This window comes from Vicia villosa, linkage group LG7, assembly GCF_029867415.1.
Source record: "Vicia villosa cultivar HV-30 ecotype Madison, WI linkage group LG7, Vvil1.0, whole genome shotgun sequence".
NCBI classification, from domain to species: domain Eukaryota; kingdom Viridiplantae; phylum Streptophyta; class Magnoliopsida; order Fabales; family Fabaceae; genus Vicia; species Vicia villosa.
In genome coordinates this window covers 10,325,612-10,334,938 of record NC_081186.1, presented here as the reverse complement: position 1 = coordinate 10,334,938, position 9,327 = coordinate 10,325,612, and positions in this window count along the sequence as shown.

Sequence of the window (9,327 nt, the reverse complement as noted above, 5' to 3'; positions counted from 1 at the left end):
GACTTCTGCCAATACTTCTAGATAGGAACTTTCTGAAGCTCGAGTCATATTCTTTCAGAATATGATTTAGACTAGGAATGGATTTTTCTGATTCAGAGGGAGATCCACTATCTTTGGATAATTTTAAAACTTTTTCCTTCAGTTCAGAATTTTCCAATTCCAGCATCTTAGTTTCAAATTCAAATTGCTTTTTCAGCTTTTTGTATTTGATACTAAGGTGAGCCTTGAGTTCCAGAAGTTCAGTCAAGCTGGAAACTAATTCATATCTAGATAGTTCAGAAAATACCTCTTCAGAATCTGATTCAGATTCAGATTCAGATTCTGATTCAGATTCTGATTCAGATTCAGATTCAGATTCAGAATCATCCCATGTTGCCATAAGACCTTTCTTCTTATGAAACTTCTTCTTGGGATTCTCCTTATGAAGTTTTGGACATTCACTCTTGAAGTGTCCAGGCTCATTACACTCATAGCAGACAACTTTCTTCTTGTCAGATCTTCTGCCACCAGAAGATTATCCTCGTTCAAATTTCTTTGAACTTCTGAAGCTCTTGAACTTCCTTTGCTTGCTCTTCTAGAGTTGGTTTACCCTTCTGGAGATCATGGACAGTTCATCTTCTTCTTCTGATTCTGATTCTTCAGAATCTACTTCTTCAGCCTGAAAAGCGTTAGTGCATTTTTTAAAATTAGATTTTAATGCAATGGACTTACCTTTCTTCTGAGGCTCGTTTACATCCAGCTCTATTTCATGGCTTCTCAAGGCACTGATTAGCTCTTCCAAAGAAACCTTATTCAGATTCTTTGCAATCTTGAATGCAGTCACCATTGGGCTCCATCTTCTGGGCAAGCTTCTGATGATCTTCTTTACATGATCAGCCTTGGTGTAGCCTTTGTCCAGAACTCTCAATCCAGCAGTTAGCGTTTGAAATCTTGAGAACATCTTCTCAATATCTTCATCATCCTCCATCTTGAAGGCTTCATATTTCTATATTAGAGCAAGAGCTTTAGTCTCCTTGACTTGAGCATTTCCCTCATGGGTCATTTTCAATGACTCATATATATCATAGGCAGTTTCCCTGTTAGATATCTTCTCATACTCAGCATGAGAGATAGCATTCAGCAAAACAGTCCTACATTTATGATGATTCTTGAAAAGCTTCTTTTGATCATCATCCATTTCTTGTCTGGTAAGCCTTACGCCTGTAGCTTTTACTGGATGTTTGTAACCATCCATCAGAAGATCCCATAGTTCACCATCTAGACCAAGGAAATAACTTTCCAGTTTATCTTTCCAGTATTCAAAGTTTTCACCATCAAATACTAGTGGTCTAGTATAACCATTGTTACCATTGTATTGCTCAGCAGAGCCAGATGTAGATGTAGTTGTTGGAATTTCACCGGCCATCTTTTACTGAAGCGTTTTTCTCTTCCTGAATATTTTCTAAACACGGTTAAGTGCTTGCACCTTAGAACCGGTGCTCTGATGGCAATTGAAGGATAGAAAAACACTTAGAAAGGGGGGGTTTGAATAAGTGTAGCTTTAAAACTTGTAAGGTAAAAACTGTTTGCACAATGATTTTTATCCTGGTTCGTTGTTAACTAAACTACTCCAGTCCACCCCCTTGGAGTGATTTACCTCACTTGAGGATTTAATCCACTAATCACACTTGATTACAATGGTTTTCCACTTAGAAACACTCTAAGTCTTCTAGAGTATCCTGATCACAACCTGATCACTCTAGGAACAAACTGCTTAGACAACTTCTAAGACTTGCTAGAGTATACTGATCAACAACCTGATCACTCTAGAACTTACAAATTAATGTAAACAAATTCTTTTAAGAGTTACAATGCTTCTTATAAAGCTATTATCACAACTGTGATTTTCTCTTAATTTTAAGCTTAAATCTCACTAAGATATTACAACAGCAATGTAGTGAGCTTGATGATGAAGTTTGAGAGCTTTTGAAACTTTGACAGCGTTTCAGTATTATGTGCAAGTGTTGTATATTCAGAGTTGGTAACCTTGCTTCTCATCAGAACTTCATATTTATAGGCGCTTGAGAAGATGACCGTTGGGAGCATTTAATGCTTTGCGTAATTCGTACAGCATTGCATTTAATGTTTCACTCTTTTGTCAACTACCTCGAGCCTTTCTTTCGCTGTGTCTACTGACGTTGCCTTTAATAGCTTCTAACGTTCCTTTTGTCAGTCAGCGTAGCCTGCCATCTTGTACTTGCTTCTGATCTGATGTTTGTGTAAACAACGTTTGAATATCATCAGAGTCAAACAGCTTGGTGCAGAGCATCTTCTTGTCTTCTGACCTTGAAGTGCTTCTGAGCGTGATACCATGAGAACTTCAGTGCTTCTGCTTCTGATCTCAAGTTCTTCTGATGCTTTCATAGACCTATGTTCTGATTCTGCTTGACCATCTTCTGATGTCTTGCCAGACCATGTTCTGATGTTGCATGCTGAACCTTCTGAGTCAGTGCTTCTTGCGCTGATTTTGTGCATACTCTTTATATAATTCCTGAAAGGGAAATTGCATAGTATTAGAGTACCACATTATCTCATACAAAATTTATATACTTGTTATCATCAAAGCTAAGAATATTGATCAGAACAAATATTGTTCTAACAAGCAGTACCTGTACCAGCATCAACACTAGTATCCACAATGTCATTGACATCCTCAATGAAATCTGCATCATCATTGTATTTTTGAACACCATCATCATCATTCTCTTCCTCCTTAGTCATTTGTACACCACCATCAGGAGAGTGTACATCATCATCAACCATGTGGGCATCATCATCATTAGAGGACTTCCCTATGATGTTTTCCCTAAGTACAACATCGGGTTCAGGGATCACAGTTTGCAGAGGAACGGAAATCTCAGGGACCTGATGTTGTTCATCCAAGATACGAGTAACAATTTTGGTAATGGCTTCGTGAACATACTTTTATCCTTCCATGGGTAAGTTCGCACGAGAAGTGGACAATGAAGGATTAGTGTCCTTAGCTTGAACAGTTTCCTTGGGTCTTCTTGCATGTGGAGTTCGAGATTTATTGATCTTCAGATCATTAGTGCTAACCATTCTTAACGGAGCAACATTAAGAACTTGACTAAGGATAACCGGTTCAGTTCTTGGAACAGAGTCAGGAGCATCGGTGGGGGGCAACTTCTTGGGAGAGGAAGAATCGGTTTGCTGCGACATCTTGAAGTATTTCAGAAAATTTCTTGAGACACGATTGTGGAGAGTGAGAGAATAGTTCAAAACAAATTGTGTTGTTGAAGACAATAGGGTAGTGAGCATCCTTTTGGTGTGATGGAGAAATAAGAGGGAACTTGATATAGTAATCAATTAGGGGATATTTCAAATATTGAATAATTGAAAAGCCCAAAATATATTCCCCAAATAGAATTAATTGCTATAATTCTTCATGAAGACAAATGCCTAACTTACCCTTTAACTTTTCAAATTGATTTGCATCTAAGGCCTTTGTGAAAATATCAGCAATCTCTAGATCAGTGGCCACACGCTCCAATGTAATAACTTACTCTTCCACAAAATATTTGATGAAGTGATGTCTAATGATGTTGCAGAGTAATGTTACAACATCCTATTTGAAATTATACTTGGAAGGACTTTGTTGTATCCACCCTGTCATACCCCAAAATTTGCCCACCATATTTTCATGCAAGCATCAAAAGCTCTAGACTCAATTGAGTACACACCCTCCTAATCAAAAGCTCCTAAAATTAGGGTTTTGAATTACTTGGTGAAAAAGGATAAGTCAAGGCCTCAAATGGAACCCATGGTCTCTCATATGCCTCAAAGGATCCTCATGCCAAGTTGAAATCTCTGATTCATAAGATTGCTCAGCAAACAGCTCAAATGATCAATAATCGACTAGTTTGACCTAAAAGTCAATTGTGGTCAAACTACAGTCAAAATTCCTGATTTTTTGTCAACAGCCTTATTTTGAAGTATCATTCATCATTTGATCAAGGATTGATCTTGATTAATCAAGGAAAGTTCAGAAATCAACAAAACCTAAAGTTTCTAAATTAGGGTTTTTTGACCTAAAGTCAACTGAACTTTGACCAGCCATAACTTTCACATGGAACATCAGAAATATCCCATCTAAAGCTCATTTTGAAGTAAATTGAATTCTCTACAACTTTTCCTCTCACATGCCAAGGCTATAAATGCTTCATTTAAGAGATATGGATCAAAAGATTATAGGTCATATTTGAAAGTCAACCAAAAGCAGTTTTTTTGTCAAAGCCCATATCATCAAGATAAAATCTCCAAATGAAAAAAAGATTCCAAGTTGTCTTGTAGAGGACATCTTGAGGTTTCCAAAAAGTCCTAGAAATCTTCCATATCTTAAAAATTGAGGGAGATATGCCTTGTCAAAGTTGGACAAATTTGAGTGAAAAATGTTAATTAAATGTGGTCCAAAATGAATTTTTTTTGCAAAGAGGCCCAAATTTTTATGACCCAATCTTGTTTCTCAAGTAAACCAAGGGATCCAATATGAAAGCCACGAATTATTGATTGAAATTTGATTTTATATGAATTTTTATTCATTTAAAATCATAGTTTTATCAAATATTTGGAAGAGAAATAGAAGAGATTTGATTTGATTGATTTTATAAACATAACCAATCACCAAAATATGTATTTTTTCATATGAAATTCGTGCTTATATGGATTGGTGAGAAAAGATTGAAATTGAACACATTTAGAAAGATTTGTAAATCAAATTTCCAACAAAAAGCAAATATTTGATTCGAGGTGATTCATCCAAATTTTGTTGACCTGATAACTCTCATATATATACTTGGCAAGACCAGACCTCAAGGGACGAAAAATTGGCATCCAAGGACAAGGGTTTAAGAGTGCAAAAAACTCTCAAAACTAGGGCAACCATAAGATTCTCATGCAGCCACTCTCAAGCTTTTCCGTCCATCCTTTCGTGCTCTTGAGGTGAAATAGTGTAAGAATGAAGCTTCATCCATGGTAGAAACATCCCTAAACTCATGGTTCATTCTCTTCATGCACTTCATGTTAATATTTTCGTTTTAATAATATCTTGATGTTTTTATGCGAGCCAATGCTTCTAACGTGTTCCTTACGATGTATATAATAGATCGGAACCATTAGAATGAAGCTTAGAGGCCTGTAGCATGAAAAGCCATGGTTAGGGTTTGAAGGTTTCTTCCTTCGAAACTCACATTTGCAGGCCGTTTTGCCCAGATAAAGGACTCCATCGTGGTCGCAACATGTCGAAAAGTCGACCTGGGCACTTGTTTTGATTTGTTAACGTGTTATCTTTGAGTTTTAATTTCTACAGGATTAGCTACGAGGCACGCATGGTGAAACCGTAGCAAAACAGAATCTAGTTCGTAGCAAAAAATAAGGGGTTTTTTCTTTTCAATTAGACCAACCAACCAAAAATCCTTTTTTTTACAAAAACCTTTTTTTCTTTTCTTTTAATGACAACTAAAAAATAATTATTTTAATTTTTAATTTAGATTAATAATTTAATTTAGGTTTATACCATCATCAAATTAAGGTTTTAGGCTAATATTTATTTTTAGATTGTAATTTTAATAATAACTATTAATTTTAGGCTTTATGACTAACCTCCCTTAACTCTAAAAAACCTTTAGGTAGGTGTTGTACATCAACTGTAGGTTTATCCCTTAGGTGATGTTATTCATGAATTAGGGTTGGTGTTCTCTCCATTCCTTTTATGCTAGCATTTTATTTTTAGGCTTATACTTTTACCTTCTTAACTGTAATTTCATCGCGATTTTCTCTTCTCACCTCCACTCTATGATTGTCGCATGAGTGTTTTAATTTTTTATTTTATCCTTTGCCATTTAAATTCTACCTTTATTATCTACCTTTATTTCAATTATTTAATTTTCTTCCATTTAAATTCTAGAAAATGTGTATAGGTCGCAATAAGTTTTCATGTAATAGTTGTAGGTTTTACTTTCAGCCCTTATTTTTCTTGCCCTTATTATTATTTTTCTGTTTTTATTTCCCCTTCCCCGCAGGTGTTTATTGTAATAGCGTAGGATTTTATTCTTTCTACCTTTTATTTTGCCTTAATATTATTTGATGTGGTTAGTAACCCTAGGGAGTGCAACCCTAAATTGAATTAGGATAACTAATTACAAGATAAATAACTGAATTTAATCACATGATTGTGCCACACACACACTTTAGGGTAACATCTCTTGTTGCCTGTTGCCTTATTACTGTTGCCTGTTGCCTTAATTTGCGAAAATAGTCAAGTCCCTCGATTTCGAGGATACCTAAAGCAAATGTTGCCCTCAGTTCATTCATCATCAATTTCGTCCCTCGATGCTACCTCGGAAATAAGATGATTTGTCCCATTGCTAAGGTATCCTCGCCTGCTGCCTAAGAATGACTATTATATCCTTTCCTTAGACTACCTTCCCTCTTTATGGCAGGGACAGTCTTGTGGAGAACAATAACTCGATGACCCTTCAACATCCAATGAAAGGACTTCCTACCCTCTTTTGGTATGGATAGCCTTTTCAAACTGAAAAGCTAAGAGAATGATTTTTTAAACTTAGGGTAGGTAACTTTTAATTGCTTGCTCAATTCAAATTCAAATTCAAAATTTTTTTCCCACTTATTTTCAAATCTATTCAAAACAAGGCTACGCTTATTTATAAGCTAAAGTCCTTAACGAATCTTTTTCTATTCACACATTACATTTCAAACATTTTGAAAACAAAGTGAGCTAAGAAATTAAGAGCCCATGGATAACCATGGATACAAAGGGTGCTTTAAACCTTCCCTTTGTATAACCTACCCCCGAACTCAAAGTATTTTAAAAAGGTTTTTCCTGTTCTTTTAGCCTTTCTATAAATTGGATAAAATAAAAGTCGGTGGCGACTCTTGCTAACCGCGACATTTCAAAAAGTCAGTTCTCCCATCGTATTACACACCCTAATTGAGACCAGTCATTATCTGCAATTATGTGATTAACTCCAGTAGAGGAGATAGATACACAGCTCTGTTTATTGCTCATCCGAGGTATCTGATAGTTTTCAACGAGAACCCATCCATTTGAGATGTCTGTACTGATGTCTGTACTTAAGGTTGAGAAAACACTTAGAAGGGGGGTTGAATAAGTGATTATTTAAAACACACTTGATGAAAGAAAGATAGACAGAACACAGTTATTTTTATCCTGGTTCACCCTCTCAACAAGGCTACCTCCAGCCCACCCTCAACAAGGTGATTTTCCTCTCTCAACAAGGACTTAATCCACTATAATCAGAACCTGATTACACTTGCATGACCAACTGTCGTGACTCATAATATAATGCACGAGCCAAACTCCTGGTGACTAACAATCCTGCACAAACCAACTGTTTGTGACTAACCAACTTCTAAGACTCAACTAGTCCTAGACTTCTTGAGACTCCTGACCCAACTGGTCTCTCAAGGACTCAGTTACCACGTAACTTCTAATGATAGTGTATAGTATTGCTTTTAGAAAGTTGTAATCACAACTGTGATATTTCACTAAGATTAAGTACAAAGTAATAAACTCAGAGAATGAATATGAAAGTCTGCTTCAGCGAGTTTTTCTTCACACTGAATGATTTTTCAGAGTAATGATGTTCTAGTGTGTGATTGTTGTATTTGATTAAGGAGATCATGAGTATATATAGCCCTAAAATTTTTTCCTGTTAACTTTGGCTCCTTTTCGTAACATTAAATGGTTTGCGTGTTGTCTTAGCTTTTGTTTTCTTCCAAGGATTTGCATGTGGATAGCTTCTTCTATCAACCTTGGGAATTGAATCCGTCTTACTAATGAATATGTATTTAACGAAATTATTTTGAATCAGTCTTTGTGATCTTCTGTTCAGCTTTGTATTTCAACTTTTGTTGTAGATGTATATTTTGAATCAGTCTTCATGATCTTATGCTCCGCTTTGTATTTCAACTTTTGTTGTAGATGTATTCACAGCGGTTTGGTGCAGTATCAGAAGTTGCCTTGATGACTTGAGTATCTCTTGCATTTATCCAGCTTTACATATATTCCAAGTTTTGATTGTGCTGGTAGTGGTACATCTTTTGAAATCAGAAATATATAATTAGAGTACCATGTTTTCTTATACAAAATTTATTTGTTTGTTATCATCAAAACACTAAAATATGATTAGAACCAAACTATGTTCTAACAATCTCCCCCTTTTTGATGATGACAAAACATTTACGTTCTGTTTCAGAAATATGAAAGAAATATCCTCCCCCTGAGATATGTAATCTCCCCCTGAAATAAATATTTAAAGACAAATATAATAGATAACTCCCCTGAATAATTTTCTCCTTGACTTGATTCTTCAGAAATTTGATGGATGTGGCTATTCATATGCGCATCTTCATAGAGGATATAAGAATATGTATTCTTGCATTCTTTTAACAACAAAGACTTCTGTTACACAAGTTATTGAAGAATTTATCTTTGATTCCTAAGACTTGTTATAGATCGTTCAGATTACTTGATATAAAATAAGATTTACCCTTGCCTGATTCTACAAAATTTCTAAGAGGTTAATTAACATATTTGTTTCTATAATTCTCCCCCTTTTGTCATAATCAAAAAACATATGATGATAAACTATTGGAAAGGCTAATTTGGTTGCTTAAGACCTTAAAAGGACCTTTAATGGAGGTAAAAATGTGATTTTTGGTTAGGGGACCTTTGAGAGGTTGAGGAAGGTATGGATAAATTTTAAATGATGTTTAGAAGTTGCCTAAACCTTTGGTTGACACCCAGAACTTGTGGAACTCAAAATCACTTAGAAAATGCAAGAAGCAAAAAAAAGGAGAATTTCAAGTGAAAGATGACTTGGAGAATTATGGTGTGTTTGATCAAGGGAGTGATACCCTCTATTTATAGGCAAGTATTAGGGTTTGTGGAGGGAAAAACCTCAGAGTTTTGAGCTCTTATGTGACCTTTGTACCTCTTTGCCTTTTTATGAAGAAATGAGAAAATTGGATTTCCCATTGAAGGTACAAGCATGCTTGGAGTTGTTAGACACTTTAAAAATGTTGTGTTTGAGCTTTAGGGTTGCTTGTGATCAGATTAAAACAAGTTGGGAGCTCAATTCATTGACTTTGTGCATAAAGCTTACTTTTCAAGAATGGAAGTCTTAGCTTTTGTACATAAATGGAATGAAACTTGGACAATGCGTAAAACACTTGGTCCATAGCTCAAAAGAGAGTGTAATCTTCTGATTATGGCCTTTTAAACAAGTT